At 42.8% G+C, this 14,508-nt stretch overlaps 1 long non-coding RNA gene across 1 annotated transcript in view; it reads left to right on the plus strand.

Moving 5' to 3' along the window:
- Positions 1–14,508, plus strand: part of LOC135363672 (uncharacterized) — a 206,467-nt gene that overhangs the window by 530 nt on the left and 191,429 nt on the right. Inside the window, exon 2 of the long non-coding RNA XR_010409632.1 lies at positions 1,308–1,372. This is a non-coding gene — a long non-coding RNA (uncharacterized LOC135363672). The remainder of the gene's footprint in view (positions 1–1,307; positions 1,373–14,508) is intronic.

Consider the following 14,508-nt stretch of genomic DNA (forward strand, 5'->3'; position numbering starts at 1 on the left):
GCGAGAAAGACAGAGAGCATGAGAGGGAGGAGGGTCAGAGGGAGAAGCAGACGCCCCGCCGAGCAGGGAGCCCAATGCGGGACTCGATCCCGGGACTCCAGGATCATGACCTGAGCCGAAGGCAGTCGCTTAACTGACTGAGCCACCCAGGCGCCCCTCCCATTGATTCCTATGCACATCAAAGTTCCAGAGGCACTGCATTCAAATAATCTCCTGGGATTTCCTTCACTGTCATTCTGGAAAGTGCTCTGCTTCATTCCTGAGAAGATCCTCTATTTCCTGAATCTATCTTCCCTTTACTTGCTTTGATACCACCATTTTGTGGAACATAATCCCCCAAGAGTTTCTTGACGAATGTTGCAGGCAGGTGCCTCCCCCCCCCTTTCATTAGAACTCGCATGTCTTAACTGTCTTTATTCTAACAGTATAGAATTCTCCGTTGAAAATAATTTTTAGTCAGAATATTAGAGGGTTTGTTTCACCGTGTTTTAGCTTCTAGTATTGCCACTGAGAAGTCCTACCTTATGATTCCTGTTCTTTATAGGTGACTGACATTTTTCTTTCTTTCTTTTCTTTCTTTCTTTCTTTCTTTCTTTCTTTCTTTCTTTCTTTCTTTCTTTCTTTCTTTCTTTCTTTCTTTCTTTCTTCCTTCCTTCCTTCCTTCCTTCCTTCCTTCCTTTCTTCCCTTCCTTCCCTTCCTTCCCTTTGTTTTTTAAACAACACAAATTTATTGTCTTACAATTCTGGAAGCCAGAGTACAAAATCAGTCACACTGGGCTGAAGTCAAGGAATAGGGAGACATTTACCTACTTCGTCCTCAGGTGACTAATTTCTTTATGTGTAACCTGTTTCTGTTTTGTTGTGTCTCAAGAAGTTTTAGGTCTTTCTCTTTATTCCCAGTGTTTTCAGACACAATCACGTATCTTGGTTATGGGTGTTTTCTCATTTTTATTGAGCTGGTGGTATTAGGTTGGCTGTTTTTCATCTTGAAACATATGTCTTTCAGTTCTGGAAGTTTTTCTGGTATTATTTACTTAATAATTTTCTTTCTTCTATTTTATGTTCTTCCGTTTTGCAGTTTTTGCTGGTATTATTTAGTTGCTAATTTCCTCTTTCTTTCCCCTCCCTCACTGTATCTCTTCTTTTTTGGAAATTCGTTATTCAGATGTTTGATCTTGAATTATGTTTTTTCTTATTTGTCTGTTCTATTTTCTGTCTCTTTTGTCTTCTTGTTCCACTTTTCTGGATGATTTTCTCAATTTAATTAGACAAATGTTATATCAAATTATTTTTTTTTTATTATATAGGCATGCCTTGGAAATACTTTGGGTTTGGTTCCAGACCATGGCAATAAAGCAAATATGGCAATAAAGTGAGTCAAATGAATTTTTTGGTTTTCTAGTGCATATAAAATTATGTTTACACTATACTGTAGTCTATTAAATATGCTATAGCATTATGTCAAAAAATGTACATCCCTTAAAGATAATTTATTACTAAAATATGCTATTTATCATCTGAACTTCAAGTGGAATCTTTTTGCTGGTGGAGGGTCTTTCCTTGATGTTGATGGCTGCTGACTGATCAGGGTGGTAGTTACTGAAGGTTCAGGTAGCTGTGGCAATTTCTTAAAATAAGACAACAATGAAGTATGCCACATCAATACATTGCTGAGTGAACTGGGGAGACCTCTGGGTCCTGAGGTCCCGTTGCTGGAGGCTACTGGTCTCATCACAAGAAAAGAATTCAAGGATGGATGGTTGAGTGGTGCATGTGAAGAGTTTGTTAATGAGAGAGTACACTCTCAAGAAGTGTGGGTGGGGTTTGGTCTCTATCCTTCTTTGACAGTTGTTAACTAGGGAGTGGAGTATTTATTATTTGGGAGCGGATTTTTGGGGGAGCAGGGTTTCATACCTTTTCTCCCTTGCTTGGTCAGGGTCTCTGGCCTTCTTTATCTTAGGCCTGTCTGGTTTGATCTGGCTTCTTGTGGCTTTGTTTGTGGAATGCTACCAGGATGGGTTTCTAACTTTTCTGATAATGGGCCTTGACTTACCCTTTGCTGGCCTCCAGGCATCCTGGTAAAGCCTAACTGACTGCCTACTCTAACATTCCCCCAAGGACTCTGGGGCCTTAAAATCTCTTAAGGGAAAATGGGTGACAGCCCTTCTGTAACTACTTCATGTTGGTGTGGGACATTGATCCTGACTGAGGGCTCCAGAAGTCCTTGTTATCTAAGTTTTAGGAAAACTGGATGGACAGTGGGGAGTAGAAGGAAGCTGTGGATTGTTCCTGGGGGTGTTGGCTGGTTTCATCTTCATGGGAGATGGGTTTGGAATCCCTGGCACATCATCATCTAGAGATGAAGTTGTTGGAGTCTGGAAGAGACCAATTTGACAAGAAAGTTAAACAAACAAGGTCCAAAAAGTACAAGTAGCAATATAACCACTAGTGGACCTAAAAGGGTCAAGAACCAGGTTATAGATGGAAGCACCCCACGTACAGCATTCTAAATATCATTAGTGGTATCAGCCCCTTAGGTCATTTGGTGGAATCATTTGGCTTGGTCATATAATTTTTGGATGTTTTCTTCTACCTGTCCAGTGCTGTTGATACAAGTGCCACATGTTCTGTTAATGATAGCACATACTCCACCTTATTCAGCCAATAAGTAATCCAAAGCCAGCCTGTTGTCCATAACCACATTGGCCAAAGATTGGTGTGGCTTGGCGAGATCTGAGAAAGTAGACGCGGTGGTAAAAGCTAGTTTATCTAATACTGCTGTCAGATTTCACAGGGTGATTACATGATGTGCAAATCCCCCCCAAGGGGCTAGCACCAAGGGTACCTACTATTCCAGCAAATGCAAGGCCTATTGCCCTTCAGGCTCTAGTATGGGGTTGGGTAGAATTTTATATGCAGACTCCTGGGGGAGCCACATACCCCAGGGTGTAACTGCCCTGAGGTTCGAGGTTATCAATGCAAAGAAACCTGTAGCCATACCGATTGCGTAAAGATTGATTCCTGTAGGGGGCGCCTGGGTGGCTCAGCTGGTTAAGTGTCTTACTTTGGCTCTGGTCGTGATATCAAGGTCCCATGGTCAGGCTCTGTGCTTGGCGGGGAGCCTGCTTCGCCCTCTCCCTTTGCCCCAAGCCCTGTTTGTGCTCTCTCTGTCTCTCTCTCAAATAAATAAATAAATAAAATCTTAAAAAAAAAAAGATTGGTTCCTGTAGGTTGTGAGGAGATAATTGGGAAGGGCACATAAGGTTATGGGATAACTCACTGTTTCCAGTTTCTGGAGCTGCTGGGCCCACCTGAAAGAGTTATTGTGTGTGCAATTGGTGTGTAGAGGTCCTCCTTTTATTCTGGGAAATTTATGAGCACAGTTGAGGTGGGTAAAATTAGAGTGATCATCAATGTGCTGTGGTGTCCCCCTGGGCCATGATCCAAAACATAGATATAATATTGGGGTTTTTTGTGGGTAGCTGGATCTGGCACAAACCCAATGGGTGATATCACAATCTGCATCCTTTTTCTTTCTTTTCTTTTTTTTAAGGTTTTATTTGTCAGAGATAGAGCACACAAGCCGGGGAGTGGCAGGCAGAGGGAGAAGCAGGCTCTCTGCTGAGCAGGGAGCCTGATGTGGGGCTCAATCCCAGGACCCTGAGATCATGAACTGAGCTGAAGCAGACGCATAACTGACCGAGCCACCCAGGTGTCCCTATTTTTATTTTCTAAGCAGACATACCACATTTTGTACTTAGCTCATTGAACTGTGACACTGGAAAATTGTTTGATGGTCCAAGAGTTTTTACTCTCTGAGGAGGTGCCGTTATTTGGCAGCTGACCCATCTTTTGGTTTGTCTTTGGTGTTATTTGGCAGCACAGACTCAGAACTTAAGTAAAAATTAATTCCTGAGATGTCTCAGGTGGTGGGATGGATTAAATCCACACATGTCCAATTTGGGCCAACAAGCATACCTTCTAGGGGAGAGGAACTAGGTCCAGTATAGTTTTTTTGGAGGAGAGTTATACTGAGAGAAAGCATGGGATAAAACAAGGGTAAGAAGGGTCTTTTTGAGGCTGTAAATGACAGATCCAACAGCTGGAAAGGTTATTCCCCTGGGAGATTATGTTGGAAAGACTTACGAGATAATTTTCCCTCTACCTCTGTAGACCTGCACAAGTTAGAGCAGTGATGAGAACAAGATGAAAAGGTGATTTTTAGGATCATGTCAGAATTAACAAGAAAATCAATCTAAAGGTCCAAGTAGGCAAAGGTTTGCAAGGAGTAGTATAAGAAAAATCCAGACAATAGCTAACAATACAAAACAGTTATTCATAGTAAGATGTTAACCAGTCATCTTTTTGAAGATATACGTAGATCTTCCACAGGCTTATAGGAATGGGATAGAATATCTTTAGTCTTTGGTTGTAGGGAGTCTGGAGCCACTGGTTTTATTCTAACCAACTGAGCCACCCAGGCGCCCTACCACTGGTTTTGTTCTAGACAAATTAATCCAGCTAGTTATGCCTTGAAGCTTAATTGCCATTGGGGTGCTAAGAAGAACCTGGTAGAGTCCCTTCCATTTGGGGTCTAATAGATCTGAAAGTGAGCCCTCCTTCCAGGTTTTTAAAAAAACCATGTCCCGGCTCTTTCTTAGGTATAGGCAAAACTTTGTTGCCATAGTCTATGATAGCCTGCTGTACCTGTCCTAGATTAATTAAATGTTTTATAATTTCATAGGTTTCTGAATCAAGCAACAGATCTGCTGTCAAGAAAGTTCTCCCATATAACATTTCAAAAAGGCTGAGTTGGAGGTCTGTTTTTGGGGCCATTCTCATTCTCAAGAGGGCTATGGGCATGAGTTTTGTCCAGGATTCTGAGGTTTCCTGGCAAAGTTTGGTCAAGATTTTTTTTTTTTAAAGAATTTATTTGTTTATTTGACAGAGACACAGTGAGAGAGGGAACACAAGCAGGGGAAGAGGGAGAGGGAGAAGCAGGCTTCCCATGGAGCAGGGAGCCCGATGTGGGGCTCCATCCCAGGACCCCGGGATCATGACCTGAGCTGAAGGCAGACGCTTAACGACTGAGTCACCCAGGTGCCCCTGGCCAAGATTTTTTTAAGGGTTTTGATTAGCCCAACCTTTCCTAAGGATTGGAGTCTCCAGGCAGCTCTAGAGGTGCTAATGAATTCTCAAGGCAGAAGACAGATGTTGAGTAAGCTTTGCAATAAAGGATGGACCATTATCACTCAGCAGAGACGTGGGAAGCCCAACTCAGGATAATTTCCTTTAGTAGGGCTTTTTACTACCTCTTGAGCTTTTTCTGTTCTAGCAAGCTAAGCCTCTATCCAACCAGTGAAGGTGTCCACAGAGCACAGGAAGTATTTATATCCCTCATATGGGAGCATTTGTGTGAAGTCTATGTGTCAGTCCTCTCTAGGGTGTGTGCCTCACCTTTGGATGAGCTGGAGGAGTGGAGGTGGCCTAAGCCTTCCCCCAGAGGTGTTGTTGCAACATAGATCTGGTGACTTCCTTCATAACCCGTGACAGGCCAATTCCTAAAAAGACTAACAACTAAGGAGATTAATGGGTCTCTTCCCAAATGAGAGGAGTTGTGTATTCCCTTGATGATTTTCCATTGGGATGCTTGGGGAAGCATCACCTTTTGGTATTATGTCCACCATCCCTCAGAATCTAGTTGGTAGCTGTTGTGCTGAGCCCCATTTATTTTCCTTTCTGTATATTGGGGCCTTTGTGGGAAGATTGGCCCATGAGGGAGTAAGGCTGCCTGTACTGGGAGGGCTTCCAAGGCTGCAATTTTAGCCACATTGTCTGCTCAGTTGTCTCCTGCAATAATATCAGTCTTTCCCTTCTGATGGCCTCTGCATTGGATTACAGCCCCTTCTTTAGGCTCCAGTACTGCTTGTAAGAGATCAAGGGATGTTGTATGGGGAAAGTTTTGACAGTTAAAAGCCCCTTTTCTTTCCAAATGGCAGTGTGAGCATGGAGAACAAGAAAGGCATATTTAGAGTCAGTGTAATGTTAGCTCTTTTGTCCTTTCCTAGTTTTAAGGCTCTAGTTAAGGCCATAAGCTCAGCCTTTGGTGCCACTGTATGGGGGACAGACCTCCTGCTTCTGTGACCTGGTGAAGGTCTACCACGGCATGGCTGGCCCCTTTAATCCTTCCTTTGATAGAACTGCTGCCATTGGTAGACCACATACCGTCTGGGTTATCAAAGGTTGGTCTTTTAAATCTGGCTTACAGGAATAGACCTGTTCTGTGGTTTCCACACAGCAGTGAGTAAGTTTTCATCTCCTTCAGTTGGCAGAGTAGCCAGGTTAGGAATTTGACATAGTTTAAGGATCACCTCTGGAGTAGAGCCTGATATGTATTTATTTATTTATATTTATTTATTTATTTTTTAAAAGATTTTATTTATTTATTTGACAGAGAGAGACACAGCGAGAGAGGGAACACAAGCAGGGGGAGTGGGAGAGGGAGAAGCAGGCTTCCCATGGAGCAGGGAACCCGATGCGGGACTCGATCCCAGGACCCTGGGATCATGACCTGAGCTGAAGGCAGACGCTTAACGACTGAGCCACCCAGGCGCCCCGAGCCTGATATTTAGTAAGGTGCCCTCCCGTTAGCCAGTGTGTCCTTTAATCTCTAGGACTCCCTGTACCTGGTGTGGAGTTTGTGCTTCCAGAGACTAACCGAGGGTTAACTTGGTGGCTTCTTCCACCTGAAGTGCAGCGGCAGCAACTGCCCTTAGGCATCCCAGCCATCTGGCTGCCACTGTGTCCAGTTGTTTAGAAAAATAGGCCACTGGCTGTGGGGCTGGTCCTAAATTTTGAGTAAGTACCCCCAGGGCCACCCTTTGCCTTTCAGCCACAAACAATGTGAAGGGCTTTTTAAGGTTAGGAATTCTCAGCACAGGGGCTGTTGTGAGAAGGCTCTTTTTTTTTCCCCCCCCTGGACTCTGGGGATTAACTTGGTCCCATATTTGTAGGGAAATATTATCAGGAGGGTCTTCCTTGAGTTGGTAGCTGTTGTGCTATGGGGTAGCTGTTGGTAGCTGTGGGGAAGGGGTGGGTGCAAGCTAGCAGGGAAGAGGCCCCTTGTTTCTGGGAGGTTGAGAGTAGCTCCAAGGATGGATAAGAAATCCCTTCCTGGATATATGCACCTCAATGTTTATAGCAGCAGTATCAGCAATAGCCAAATTATGGAAAGAGCCCAAATGTCCATTGACTGATAAATGGATAAAGAAGAGGTGATATATATATATATATATATACACACACACACACACAATGGAATATTACTCATCGTAAAAAAGAATGAGATCTTGCCATTTGCAATGATGTGGATGGAGCTAGGGTATTATGCTAAGTGAAATAAGTCAGTCAGAGAAATACAAATACCATATGATTTCACTCGTATGTGGAATATAAGAAACAAAACAAACAGATATGGGGGTGGAGAAGAGAGGTGATAGTTACCAGAGGGGAGATAGGTGGGGGGCTGGGTTGAATAGGTGATGCGGATTAAGGAGGGCAAATGTTGTGATGAGCACTGGTTATTGTATAGAAGTGTTGAATCCCTCAGGTCTACACCTGAAACTGTTACACTGTATGTTAACTAACTGGAATTTAAATAAAAACTTGAAAAAAAAAAAAGAAAAGAAATCCTTTTCCAATAGAGGGCTTGGGCATTCTGGCATGACCAGGAATTTATGAGTTACAAGATAATTTCCCCATAAGCAAGGTAGGGGTTGGGTGAAATATTTTGATTTTGGTTTTCCCTCTACCCCAACAATAGAGCATGCTTTGGAGGTTGGGGTCTGGAATAGGAAGTGAGGACTGAATATGTAGCTCCTGAGTCCATCAGAAATCTGACAGGCTTACCTGCCACATCAAGAGTCACCCATAGTTCCCCCTCCAAAATGTTGATGGTCTTTGTGGAATCTCAGGCCCCAGCAGTCACTCAGGGCCATAACTGGTGAGAGAACAGATCTTAGCTCCCTTCGGACCCAAGGGCAGTCCCTCTTTTAGTGTCCTTCACACCCACATAGGGGGCAGAGAGCACCTTTGGTGGCAGATGATTTTGGGAACATTCTTGTTTCCACTGGTCCAGACTCCGACAGTAGAAACACACTTCTTTATCTTGTGGTCTTTTGGGGGCTTGGTTTGGGTGGCCCTGAGGTGGATCAGGTGCCCTAACGGTAGCTAAAAGCCTAGCCTGTCTTTGTCCTGTAGTTCCTTCCTTTCCTCCTCAGCCTGATCTCAGTTGTTGAAGACAGAGAAGGCCACAACTATCAGCTGGTTAAAGGGAGTTTGGGGCCCTAAAGTTATCTTTCGGAGCTTTCTGTGAATAGCTGGAGCTGATTGGCTTATGGAGTGGATCCCCTGGGGATTAATTGCGCTTCTGGAGTGTCTGGGTCTACATTAGTGAATTTTCACAGCCTTTCCACGAAGCGAGACTGGAAGAGGGCAGGATTTTTGCCTGGCTCTTAGGTGATTTCCCTAATCTTGTTGTAATTCATTGGCTTGATGATATGTCTCCTCATGCCCTCCAAAAGGCATAGTACCATGTGGTCCCTAAAGGCTAGTCCCTGCTGCCCAAGCTAATAATCCCAACTGGGATCTATTTGAGGTACTGCTGTCATCCTACCAGATATCTGTTAGGCTGGGCAACACTAAGGGCATCTGCATGGGTTTGCACCTCCGCCCAGATGCGGAATCACCCTTCGTGTTGCAGCAATGAGAGAGACCGACAATAAGGTCCTTCTAGGTTAGATCGAAAGATTGAGTCAGGCTCCTGAAGTCCTCAGCAAATTTGCTGGGATCCTCAGAAAACTGCCTATGTGCTCAGGAGATCTGACATTGAAAAGGGAAAGGCACTCTTGTGGTCCCCTGAGGCCTTACCCTCCACTTCCTGTAGGGGGCAGAGGAGCTCTTTCTTTTGGCCTGACTGGTAAAGGAAGATAGATTGGTTGGGGGTGGGGGTGGGGGGATATTTCCTTTGGCTGGAGCCCACAGCTTTAGGGTGTTGCTCTGGGTCTTGCTTTGTTCCCTGAAGGGCTAAAGTCTAAATGGCCCTTCTCTGTGCATGTTTTCTATTTGTTAGGGTCATCCCTGAGGGCTCTAGAGACCTGGATACAAAGGATCTCTGCCCATTTTTCTAGTCTCTTACAGAAGAGATCAAGTTGCAATATAGTGTTACAGTTAAGAGGACTATTTTCTGGCCAGGCTTGCCCATCCTCTAGCTTATATTGAGGCCAAATAGTGCTACGAAAGAAGGTAAACCTTTTCCTTTTTAGGCTTTTTAATGAGATTTGATCCCAGTGTCTCAAAATGCATCCCAGAGGGGAGTCTCTGGGGATGGAGGTGGAACTTCTCATTGTCTTCAGGGAGAGAGTTGACTCCTGTAACCAAAAAAGGGGCAACTCAATAAGGGTTTCCATTATTAGAAGCCCAGAGTCCTATTTTCCTGCAGAGAGTTAGCACCCTCCTTCTAGGGAAACTGATAGGATCTCAGGTGGGAACTCTCCCAGAGAGTTCTGATGGTGAGGGGACCTTGGGCATCCCCAACCTTCCATCCCCTTGTCACCCTGTCATTGTGGCTGTGGCCAGCATGTTGTGTGATGACCCTGCTGGCCTTGGTGTCCTAGAACCCCATGCTTCATCCCGGTGTCTGCAGTCATGGAAGCGGAAGCCTTCCTGAAGACCCCAATTATAGACGATGCCTGATAATTAGCTCTGATGCCCTGATGTGGATCCCTCAGGAACGGGCATTGCCATGACTCCAAGATCTCTGAATATACCATTGTCTTTGTTCTGATAGGCCTCTCAACAGTTGGTGACAAACAATGGCCTCCAGGACCAGAGGTCCCTTTGATTATTTAAATATTTCTTGTCTGACCCATAGGTATTTGTTGATCTCTCCCACTTTGCTGTCAGTTCCAGTGAAACTAACCTCTTTTTTTCCAATTCTCTTTGTATCCTTGAATTGTTTGGGTTGAGTCCTATTTCATTAGGTGGTGAATAAGGCAGACCCACAGGGAGAAATCTCAATAGCTGGGGTCCTTTGCCAGGGAGTAAAACCATTATAGTCTGTTTTATGGTAGCCTGCACACATACAATAGACTGAGTTGGCAATCTTGCAGGACCTTTGCAATAGATGGCAAGACATCTCACAGGTCCTAGTGCCCCATCTCCAGCAAAGGAGATAGCTGAAATGGGAATGAGAAGAAGTGACTGAAGCTAGGCTGGGGTGGGAGGTGGGGGTGGTGGGGCATCAGGTCCAAGAGTCCCATGGCTAAGAAACAGATTTTGCAGAGATAGATACAGCTTGGGAATATCAGACAATGCTGTTGGAAAGATGGCGCTGATAGGCTTGCTTGATGCAGGGTTGCCACAAGCTTTCAGTTTGCTAAAAAAAAAAAACAAACAAACCCTGCAACATCTGCAAAGTGCAATAAAACAAAGGGCAATAAAATGAGGTATGCCTGTAATTTCTAAGTGTTCTTTTTATTTTCTGTTCTTTTTATAGCATTATGTTCTTTTTTTAAAAATGGATATAGTGCCTCTAATGTCTGAAGACATAAATTATAAGGTTTTTAAAATGTTTTCTACATATCCCTGCATTGGTGTTGATTCTTTTCAGTCTTTTTTGGTTCTTTGTTTATTTATTTTAAAAGATTTTATTTATTTATTAGAGAGACAGAGAGAGCATGAGCGGGGAAGGTATCAGAGGGAAAAGCAGGCTGAGCTGAGCAGGGAACCTGATGCAGGACTCCATCCTAGGATCCTGAGATCGTGATCTGAGCTGAAGGCAGACGCTTAATCGACTGAGCCACCCAGGCGCCCCTGATTGTTTGTTTATATTTGGCCTCTGTCCTTTATATTAGTGTCATTCCTCGACTGTGGGGTGATCCTTGCTGTCAATTCATATTTAAAAGCCATGCTCTAAAAAGGTGTTTTCGGGACATGAGCAGAGCTTATCAACTGAGCAAGTTGTAAGATGATGGGGCAAGGGCCCAGCTATTTGTTTTCTTCCAGGGAATAAACTTCTAGTTACTTGTTTTGGGAATCTACTGGTTTTCTTGGAGCACAATGGGGAATGGAGGCTGGAAATCTTAATGATTTCAGTATGTACACCTTTACCAAATCACTATTTCGTTACGGTATCTTTGCCCTCAGTTGTGGCTGGCATCCCTGAATCCATGGTCCTTCAGGTGTGATATCTCCAAAAAAGAAATGATTCTGCAGATTTCAGGTTGGGAATGAGCGATTAGAGAATGTTCCCCTGACCTTGTCTGGTATGGTGGGGAATCCAGGAATCTAACTGTCTCCAGGACTTTTAACCTCCTCTTTTCAAATCACACCATCTGGGATATTTAGTGCTTTCAATTCCTGAGCCTTTGTGAGGTTTTACAATGTCAATTAGGTTGCTTCCAGGCCCTGCCTCTGAAAACACTTGGGTCTTAGTTTCCTCTGGGCTGTGTGAGTGTTCACTAGTCCATCTGTTTAGCACTGTATTAATTTCCTAGGACTGTCATAATAAATTACCACAAACTGGGTGACTTAAAACAATAGAAATTTATTCTCTCACAGTGTTGGATGCTAGAAATCTGAAATCAAGGTATCAGAAGGTTGGGTCCTTCTAGGGGCTCTGAGGGCTCTGTGACTCTCTCTTAGCTTCTGGTGGTTGCTGGCAGTACTTGGCATTCCTTGGCTTGTGCATGCATCACTCCCATCTCTGCCTCCATCATCACATGGTGTTCTCCCTGTGCCCAAATTTCCCTCTTTTTATAAGGACATCTGTTATTGCATTAGGGTCTACTCTGATCCAGTTTGACTTCATTTTATCTTGATCACATCTGCACAGACCCTATTTCCAGTAAAGTCACCTTCAATGTATCTTTTGGGGGACACAACTCAACACGTGTCAGGCAGTTTCTAAACGTCTATGGGCATTTTTCTGTTGTCTCCTTTCCAGTTCTCTTTGTTCTTATGGGTCTATATTCCCTACTATTTATTTATTTCCTCCTCTGTCTTTGTTTTAGTGAGGATTTTATAACAAGAAGAGGAAAGTGGATATTTTCAATATGCTGTGTTGACTGAAGGGTTTATTATTGCTATTTTTAGTTGAATTGTACCAGATTGGCAACTGAAACCCATAAAACTCCACTTAGTATGCATACTTTCAAGTTCACAACTGAAATTTTGCTTTGAATAATAGTTCAAATAATTCCGTAACCATTTTTTGATAGAATGTAAATGAAGTTTCTATTTTAATTCTACATTTGATATTTAATGTCTTTCATTCAGTTTGCATATTTATTCCACAATAATTTTATGGAACTGATAGATTTTACCAAATTTGGTGTATTTCCTCAGAGTATCAGTCTCCATCATCCTGAAACAAAGCAATTATTGATAAATGTTTTATCATTGTTTTATTTATACAGGCACAAATATAGCAATTTTTGACAGAATTCGGTGAAATTTAGCACGTCAGTATTGTTATATAATAAAGTATTTACCAGTCAACAGTACTGTTCTCTGTGCTTTATACATACTGACTCATTTAATCTTCATATCAATCCTTGGGGAAATTACTATTTTTATCCCCATTTTACAGATAAGGCAGCTAAGACTCAGAGAGGTCAAATGGGTTTTTCAGGGTCACACAGCAAGCATGGGAGGTGGCAATCAAACCCAAATAGTTTGAAAATCCAGAATGCTCTCAACATTATGTAATACTGCCTCTTTGCAATCAGTGGGATTTACAGAGCTATGTAATTGCACTGAATAAAGTTTTTAGTCCAGAGACACATTTTTAAATCCTCTTTGAATTAACGTAGGAAGTTTATATCTAAAGGATACATCTTTTTGGCTATATCCTCTGAACATCCCCTTAATTGGGAGGGTAGACAGAGCTTTGGGTCCCTTGTTTTCCAAATGGTTAGTAAAAGAGGACATGAGGAGATGCAACAGTTATTTCCAGCTGCATTCTTTTTGTTTTTTTCCCAAGTATTTGAAAGGTAATTTGTGGACCTTAACTTTATTTTTTTAAATTTAATTTAATTTTATTATGTTATATTAGTCACCATACAATACATCACCAGTTCTTGACGTAGTGATCCACAATCCATTGGTTTTGTACAACACCCAGTGCTCCATGCAGTACGTGCCCTCCCCAACACCAACCACCGGGCCAACCCATCCCCCCCGCAAAAAAACCCTCCGGTTGTTTCTCTGAGTCCATAGTCTCTCATGGTTTGTCTCCCTCTCCGATTTCCCCCCCTTCATCTTTCCCTTCCTTCTCCTGAGGTCTTCCATGCTATTCCTTATGTTCCACAAATAAGTGAAACCATATGATAATTGACTTTCTCTGCTTGACTCATTTCACTTAGCATAATCTCCTCCAGTCCCATCCATGTTGATGCAAAAGTTGGGTATTCATCCTTTCCGATGGCGGAGTAATATTCCATTGTATATATGGACCACATCTTCTTTATCCATTCATCTGTTGAAGGGCATCTCGGCTCTTTCCATGGTTTGGCTATTGTGGACCTTACTGCTATGAACATTGGGGTGTATATGGCCCTTCTTTTCACTACATCTGTGTCTTTGGGGTAAATACCCAGGAGTGCACTTTCTGGGTCATACGACAGCTCTATTTTTAAATTTTTGAGGAACCTCCACACTGTTTTCCAAAGTGGCTGTACCAACTTCCATTCCCACAAACAGTGTAAGAGAGTTCCCCTTTCTCCACAACCTCTCCAACATTTGTTGTTTCTTACCTTGTCAATTTTTCTCATTCTAACTAGTGTAAGATGGTATCTCAATGTGGTTTTGATTTGAATTTCCCTGATGGCTAATGATGATGAACATTTTTTCATGTGTTTGTTAGCCATTTGTATGTCTTCTTTGGAGAAGTGTCTGTTCATGTCTTCTGCCCATTTTTTGACTGGATTATTTGTTTTTTGGGTGTTGAGTTTGAGAAGTTCTTTATAGATCTTGGTAATCAACGCTTTGTCTGTAGTGTCATTTGCAAATATCTTCTCCCATTCCGTGCTTTGCCTCTTTGTTTTGTTGACTGTTTCCTTTGCTGTGCAGAAGGTTTTTATCTTGATGAAGTCCCGAAAGTACATTTTTGCTTTTGTTTCACTAGCCTTTGGAGATGTATCTTGAAAGAAGTTGCTGTGGCCGATGTCAAAGAGGTTACTGCCTATGTTCTCTTCTAGGATTTTGATGGATTCCTGTCTCACATTGAGGTCTTTCATCCACTTTGAGTTTATCTTTGTGAATGGTGTTAGAGAATGGTCGAGTTTCATTCTTCTGCGTGTGGCTGTCCAATTTTCCCAGCACCATTTATTGAAGAGACTATCTTTTTTCCATTGCATATTTTTTCCTGCTTTGTCGAAGATTATTTGACCATAGAGTTGAGGGTCCAGATCTGGGCTCTCTATTCTGTTCCATTGGTCTATATGTCTG

This window comes from Mirounga angustirostris, unplaced genomic scaffold, assembly GCF_029215605.1.
Source record: "Mirounga angustirostris isolate CCGP_5_RB_7025 unplaced genomic scaffold, mMirAng1.0.hap1 SCAF_2, whole genome shotgun sequence".
Classification (NCBI taxonomy): domain Eukaryota; kingdom Metazoa; phylum Chordata; class Mammalia; order Carnivora; family Phocidae; genus Mirounga; species Mirounga angustirostris.